The sequence below is a fragment of the Sinohyriopsis cumingii genome, chromosome 15, assembly GCF_028554795.1.
Source record: "Sinohyriopsis cumingii isolate HCF-2022 chromosome 15, ASM2855479v2, whole genome shotgun sequence".
NCBI classification, from domain to species: Eukaryota; Metazoa; Mollusca; class Bivalvia; order Unionida; family Unionidae; genus Sinohyriopsis; species Sinohyriopsis cumingii.
The window spans coordinates 125,399,241-125,407,901 of NC_142975.1; the positions used below are offsets into that span (position 1 = coordinate 125,399,241).

The 8,661-nt window shown below is 36.4% G+C and overlaps 1 protein-coding gene across 1 annotated transcript in view; it reads right to left on the reverse strand.

Moving 5' to 3' along the window:
- Positions 1 to 7,166, reverse strand: part of LOC149782694 (uncharacterized) — a 114,853-nt gene extending 107,687 nt beyond the window's left edge. The window contains exon 1 of the mRNA XM_089934185.1: positions 7,016 to 7,166. The gene's annotated coding sequence lies outside the window, so the exon portion shown is untranslated. The remainder of the gene's footprint in view (positions 1 to 7,015) is intronic.
- Between the last annotated feature and the right edge of the window lie 1,495 nt (positions 7,167 to 8,661).

Genomic DNA, 8,661 nt, shown 5'->3' on the forward strand with positions numbered 1-8,661 from the left:
TTTTAAGAAAACTGGTCCCAAATACCTTTGACTTGTCCCAAAATTTAAATCACCTGCACAGTTTTTAACATGTATGCACTTTAACCTATCATATCAACAAAACAATGCATATACTACATACTTATTCCTTTACTTTTTAAAAAACATAATGTTGATATTGTGCATCTTGCTGCATTCATTATATCTGTGTTAAATGATGGCTTTGAAAGAATGTCAGAGCATTTACACAGCAGTTGATATATCTGTATATGACATAATGTTATAACTGCAAAACATAATTCCTTCCGTGTCACTAACTTCAAGCCATGATTAATTATCAACTCAATGTGGCTGACAAATTTTCTGACTCTTTTCTGGGCCATATTTGCCATTTTCTGGCTGTTACAGAGTCTAGCCTACATCTCTGGAAAAATATTTACTTCCAACTCAGTAGCAGCCATATGTTTTATCCCTACACATTCAGGTGAATTATTTTTCTCTGAATCCACCCACAAGTATCCGGGTAGAGTAAACACAATATAACAAAGCCGTTGAAAGCTAAGCAATCTGGCTGTTTTGTTTAAAATGTTTTGATTGGCCAATCATTGTTGTCCTTTATTTTCTGATGGAATGCATTCTGTATGACAAATTCTCACCATTTATTTTAAGGATTAAATAATTTTTACCTTTACAGCCTCTTACTTCTTTACCTTGTAGTACTACTTGCTTACATTTGTTTTGAAAGGCTTTATCCTCCAGGGTTTTTCTGCAATTCTTTATCTTTACATTTTATTCAACACATTATAACCAGTACAGTGTCAACATGCCCTAACATGTACATACATACATACATACATACATACATGCATGCATGCATGCATGCATACATACATACATACATACATACATACATACATACATACATACATACATACATATAATGACCACAGAAACAATTTTTTGTTTAAAATTTTTTCTTCTGCAAACATCCTGACATGCATGCATGCATACAGCAGGCACACATGCATACACATATCAATATCAACATTCACATGTTAAAAAAAATTACTGCTGTATTAACATAATTGCCTGACAGGGGAGAAACTAAAAGGTTTCCAATTATCGACTAATACATGGGCATATATTATGGGTTGTTTTTATCAAACAATTTCTAGTTCATTGAAACTACTTTTGATTCTCCATGTGTGTGTGTGTGTGTTTGTGTGTGTGACAGAAAAGGTTCATGAAATCCTCATTAATGAGAACCCCTGAAATAATGTACAGGCTCCAAATCATTAGGGTCTTCATTATATAAGGGTCTTCATTATATAACGGTTTTCATTATATAAGGGTTTTCATTATATAAGGGTTTTCATTATACATATGTTCCTGCAGTTTATTCATCTTTCTGTTCTCACGATATCATACTGCTGTCTTTTTCTCCTCTCATTCAATTTCTCTTTTTATGAAATCGTGAGCAACTGTTGTACACTTCCTTAAGGATTCCAATGGAGATTAATTTTGTTAACTTTGAAAATAAAGACTGTCATCATTATAACAGATGTGGAAATTTCAACATGGGTTTAAATTTATGCTCAAACAGTACCATGGTAACAGAGCCTAAGTCTACATGTTGTTTCTGCTCAAACAGTACCATGGTAACAGAGCCTAAGTCTACATGTTGTTTCTGCTCAAACAGTACCATGGTAACAGAGCCTAAGTCTACATGTTGTTTCTGCTCAAACAGTACCATGGTAACAGAGCCTAAGTCTACATGTTGTTTGTGCTCAAACAGTACCATGGTAACAGAGCCTAAGTCTACATGTTGTTTGTGCTCAAACAGTACCATGGTAACAGAGCCTAAGTCTACATGTTGTTTCTGCTCAAACAGTTCAATGACTATAAGAGCCTAGAAGCAAAGTTTATTTACAGTTTGATGGAAATTTCTATTACGGTGGCAGAGTAGTGGGGATTTATATAAGATTGTTTATAACTTAGAATTTTCTGGAAATGAACTTTTGAACCTCAACCTGGTTTTTAAAATGTCTTAGGTTTTAATATTAAGATTGATTTTGTTAAAATTTTTCATTCCTATCTTAAGAGCCAAACTGGAATCAGTCTTATTGTTGTGTTCAGTTTTAATTTGAGAGGATGTATTCATTTAAATTATTCACTGGAATTACAAAGTGCTCATTAATACTTCTTGCATTGAATCACTATTTTGGGATTTTTGAGAATTCATTCAAGGACATTTGGGTTATATCATTGCAATACATCAAGGCTGCTGGCACATTAGCATTTTCAAGGCTATAGACATATCAGCACATTCAAAACTGGATTTCATTCAGATCACCACTGAAATTCATTCGTAACTCTATATTTGGACTTGTGCTAGAACTTCTAGGTCTATTTGGGATTTAATTCACAATACTAAGTTCTTTTACAATTTTTATTTTGTATTCTAGGAAAATAAATTATTTGTTGAATTATACTATTTTGTTGTTTTTCTCTCTTTTCTGATACTTAGTTTTAGACCATAGAATTGCTACACCATGTTCGTTTGTTCTCAGCCAGTTCTGTGATTACAAAGTGTTTCTGTGTTACCTGTACTCAGACAGTTCCATAATTATGGGTCATGGGTCTTTCTTGCTTGTGCTCATGAATACAGGACATGTGTCTATGTTGTTCATGCTCAAACATTTCCATGACTTCTGGGTCTATGCTATTTGTGTGCTCAAACAGTTCCATGACTACTGGGTCTATGCTATTTGTGCTCTAACAGTTCCATAACTACTGGGTCTATGCAATTTTTGTTCTCAAACAGTTCCATGACTATTGGGTCTATACTATTTGTGCTCTAACAGTTCCATGACTATTTGGTCTATGCTATTTGTGCTCTAACAGTTCCATGACTATTGGGTCCATGCTATTTGTGCTCTAACAGTTCCACGAATACTGGGTACATGCTATTTATGCTCTAACAGTTCCATGACTACTGGGTCCATGCTATTTGTGCTCTAACAGTTCCATGACTACTGGGTCCATGCTATTTGTGCTCTAACAGTTCCGTGACTATTGGGTCCATGCTATTTCTGCTCTAACAGTTCCATGACTATTGGGTCCATGCTATTTCTGCTCTAACAGTTCCATGACTATTGGGTCCATGCTATTTGTGCTCTAACAGTTCCATGACTATTGGGTCCCTACTATTTGTACTCTAACAGTTCCATGACTACTGGGTCTATACTGTTTGTGCTCTAACAGTTCCATGACTACTGGGTCCATGCTATTTGTGCTGTAACAATTCCATGACAACTGGGACTGCAATTGCTTTCATGCTCTGGATAATTCATGATCATTAGGAATTTTCCATATTGGATAATTCATGATCATTAGTAATTTCTCATACTGGATAATTCATGATCATTAGTGATTTCCCATACTGGATAATTCATGATCATTAGGAATTTCCCATACTGGATAATTCATGATCATTAGGAATTTCCCATGCTCAGAGCATAAATATCTTAACGAATTCACAATTTTCAGCAATATCACACTGCAACTAATGTTGAGCATGTGACTAATAATAATCACATAATATGAAGAGACTGGTGTAGATGGGTGGTAATTCAAGCCCCTTGTCACTGTTTAGTATTGACCTCTGCTGTTGTATTTAGATCGCCTCCATCACCTTACCTTTTCCATGCGTTGTCCTCAGATATGATCACCATGGTTTGATTGGGAACAGTGGAATGTCCCATATTGCTACAGTGTTCATGCATGACCAATGACTCCCTGCTGATGCATTCCTGAGTCCTGGTTTCTAAGACTCTGCATGTTTCCCCAATGTATCCTTTCTCAATTACAATCTATTATAGGTCACATGTTCAAGTCATTAGTTGCTGATGAAGGCAGTGTGATATTGCTGAAAATTTTGAACTCTTAAGATATTTATGCACTGAGCAAGGGAAATTACTAATGATTACAGGAACTGGTTCAAAATTGCTTTTCTCGTACAGTTCCATGACTACAGATTCTGGGGCTATGTTGCTTAACTGAATTTTAATCTATGTCTAAATTTGTTCTTGTTACTTTCGTGATGTTATTGATAAATGGATTGACTTTCTAAAACCTATGTTTGTCTAGTAAACATGACCTGCAACAGTTTCATCACTTGCATTGCGAGTTACATGTTAGTAACCTGATGATAAACAAAGTATAAAGTAGATAAATATCAATTATCAACCTAACAAAGGTTTTCTGACCTTGCTAAATTTTTTATGTAAAAGCACAGTTTACATATGATTTATATTGATGCACATGACTAAAACTTGGGGGGAAAAAATGATAAATCTTTTCAGATACACGTAATAAAATGTATTCAGTTCTATGATAGGTAGCCACTGATATTGCCAAAATTTACTGGCAAAAATCAGAACATGGTATCAAGTTCATACTAAATCAAATGGCAGAAAAAACATAACTGCAATAATGCAAAGATTTTTTCTAAAATAACCGGAAATGGGAATCCTGACCATAATTTACACTGAACATCTGGGAACATTTTATTTGAGAGTTAAATTACTATTTTTTATATATATATACAAATCCAAGTGAAAATGTTTTTTTATATTGGAAAAGGTATTGACACTCCCCCATCTTGACTTGGATAAAAATATGAAAAGTATAAACGACTCAAAATATAATTAATTTCTTCCTGAATTAAATAATTATATGCATCATTTGCTGAACTCATACCAGTCAGTCAATTCCATACAAACAGCTTTAGCTTAGAAGAAATAATCAATATTAAATGGTGTGTGCTTGGAAAACATGTTAATGGTGCCAGTCCATATTTACACTGACTACAGATGCATAATTGATCCTTCGGCTATTAAGGCATGGCTCTAACAAAGCACAAATATTGCCTACTATATATAATGCGAGTTGAGTCATAGTGTTGCAACTGTAATAGGTCACTTTCTGACCATCCTAGCAGTCTGAACCTAAGTCTTACAGTATACATCCAATAGCAATGGACCTGACAAATGCATTTGCCAAAGAACTGGGGCAGGCAGGGCTTATTACTGGACAAGGGGCCAAGTGGTCTAAGGCATTCTCCTTGACAGGTCACTGACATCTCTGTCTTGCTCAGCTAATAGTGGCATGTGAAGAAGCTTGTCAGTAGCTTCCCATGGGTCCTTTCTGGGTTCATACTCCACCAAATATACTGGCCACTATATGTAGCCTATCAAGTGCTGAAAATGGCATTCAATCCATAAAACACAAACACATCTTGTTGGACAAGGATATATTTAGTAAATATCTGCATAAATTATTCTGGAAAAAAATGATCAGCTGCTGAAGTTCAGTTTGATATTTATCCCTATACATTACGTTTTTGGCACTCATTCATTGCTCTGAAGTAGATGACATTATTGGAGATGACTGTTGATCCCTCTGGGGATTAATCTGGATGAAATTCAGTGTTTAATCTCTCAGAAAATGGAGGAGAAGGTTACAGCCAATGATATTGAATGCATCTTCATGCCTTAGACATTTCTCAATTGCTACTAGTCCTCTTAGGCAGACACCACAAGGGGAGTATTTCATTTATTGCAGAAAATGCTGCTACTTGTTACTCATCATGGCAAAAGTCGTCTACGGCGCTCACCGTTACATATCACTGCTATTTCACCTCTATCTGAGTAGGTTTGAGTCTCGAATTCGTTGTTGTTGTTGTTGTTGTGGGGTTTAACGCCATTTTGCAGCACATGATAGGCTATACATGGCGGCCAGTATTAATGGTGGAGGAGGAACCAGAGAAAACCCCGGAAAGAACCACCGACCCACGAGAAGCTGCTGGCAAGCTTTCTCACATACCCACATTGGCTGAATCTTAGACTCGAACCGCCGCAGACAGAGGTGAGATGGCAGTGATCCGTAACGAAGAGCGCTTTAGACCACTCGGCCACTCGGGGCCCCGTCTCGAATTCGGCTAATGTGGGTATGTGAGAAAGCCTGACAGTAGCTTCTCGTTGGTCGGTGGTTCTTTCTGGGGTTTTCCCCCATGTTCTTCCTCCACCATTTATACTGGCCGCCATGTATAGCATAGCTTGTGCTGAAAAATGGCATTAAACCCTACAACAACAACTTCTTACCCATCCAATACAACTCATTGGAAGTGGACAGGTGGATTTGTCAATTAGTCCATGAAACCTTTTTAATCAAGTTATACGAATGCCTAATGTTGTGACAGGCTTCTTTATCAGCTACAACATAACATCAGCCGACCTCATAGTCATTGTGTAAGGTGCATGAGACAAAACCAGTCTCAAAACATAAATGCTGCTAAACACTTTATTTTATTTTGTCTTACTCTATCCTTTTGTTTTAAATCATTCTACGTCAGCAAGTGACATTCAAAGTAACGATGACTATATTGAAGGTTAACGTGTACATCCTATTACGCAAATTATCATATAATCTGAGAATTTTCGAGAATCGATGGTGTCACAATTGAATAACTCGTATGTAAACATATGCCCCAAGAGTTCATAAAACAGTCCAGATTAAAACTGGAAATAATACCCTATTCAATGCATAAACAAAATCGTGCACACATCTCAATAGTAACGTACCGGTCTATTGGCTTAGATTATAGCGGTCAAGTTCCTTATTGTCATACCACATGCACGTATATCACTAATCCGAGTTTCCCCTGGGCCGATCCCCACACACACACTCACTTTTTTTTTTTACTTGGATATTTCATGTAGGGGTGTTATTAGACAGGCATGTAGATCTCCGCTTTTTTATATCTGACATTATGGTTTTTAGAAAAACAGCGATCTACTTGCTGGTCTAGGGGTCTACCAAACATAAAATGTCCAAGCATAAAAAATGGGGTGACAAAGGTCAGAGGAAACTCGGATAAATACATCACCTAGTTCGTTTTTATAAGAATCTCGAATACTTTTACTCGGTTACTGAAGCGGAGGGCTCGACTGATAGTTCCAAAAACTGTACTTACCGTACTGCAGATTCAAAACCTTATGACTGTATTTAGCGCTTTACATGGAAAACCACAGTTACGTGCAGTGGACATGGGTAGGTCTTAATCCAGCGTATGCCGAAGATGCACGAAAGTATTTTCCTCTTGTGCAATGGCCGCAGGTTTAGGATGTACGTCAACCGGCTTGAACGCATGGGAAATTAATGCTAGTCAGTCACCTGGAATCAATATATACTGTCCGACACTTACTTAGGCACGTGAAGATATGGTAAAAAAATAAAAGTAAATTCAAAACTACTTACAGTAATACACCAGAGTTGATAATACACCTGATTGAACTAGGTTTCATCTTCGTTATGTCATCTGCATCGACTAATCACTCGCACGACTATTTTCATATTGTACTTGAAATCGAACGATAAGTTTCACCTTTCAAATGCTTAACTGGAAACGTTATGCGGTGTTTTATTTTCCACACACACACACACATACACCACCACCACCACATGAGAAATATTAAAAAGAATGCATCCATCTGATCTCTGTTTCTAAGAGTTTTGTTTATTTAACGAATTATCGACCATCAAGTGCCTTGTAAGTCGAGTCTTTGACATGCTTGGACAATCGTATGTTTCCCGTATAATCTGTATTTTGATGTTATACCATTTATACCTTAATGCATCACACTATGCAAGAACATATATCGAGCTTTTTTTTTATTTTCGTGTACCAGAAGACACTATTTTTCAACTTACACAGTGAATTCAGATTGTTCTTTGTTCTTCTAAAAATCAAAGCAAAATTATTTTTTTGTATCAGTCTATATTATAATTAGCGGCCGGAATTTTATTTTCTTAGAAAAATAATGCTTGGCTGCTCTCTCTCTCTCTCTCTCTCTCTCTCTCTCTCACACACACACACACGCACACACAATCCCCCCCCCGAAAAAATAAATAATTGTCATATGACCTAATACATGTATGCATACGGTTACAATAGTTGCCAAAGATATGAGTAGTCAATCACTGCTCATCAGGCATATTGTGATCTACTTATGTTAGAATTTTCTTGTTACACTCAATCATTTGCTATTAAAGTTTAAAATGTAATTATAAGGCTCTCCCTCTTAGCCTCTCTTTGGAGTGCACATCTTAGATGGCTTGACTATTAGGAGATCACCATTTCTGTTTTTGTATGTAAAGGTTATTTACATATTGCCTCAGTCAGATAGTTTCAAGACTTTAAGTACCTTGCCACTTCAGGAGGGATTGAAATTTGCCATCACACGGACGTGATGGAAAACATGCATCGATCAAATGCGCGCCAAATTATAGTGTTGTGTACATATTAAAATCCTGTGTCTTAAATAAACCAAGTTCATCGTTTGGCAATCTTGATTAGTAAATCATTAATCATTATCCTCGAATGGTTTTGTTTTCTGTCCATTTGTAATCTGGTTCTATATTTTAATAAGTTCCAGTGTCTTATATAACGCTCCCAGAGATCTCGCTAGGATTTTAAAACAAGGAGTACAAGACTCCCAGTTTGGTAAAAATAGGAGTCCCACCATTAGAAGTTGCAGTCCCTTCTTTCCTATAAAATCAACACAGACGTGAGTGCATCTATTTTTAGATGGAGAGGTTTCTGTAATGTAACCACTCACT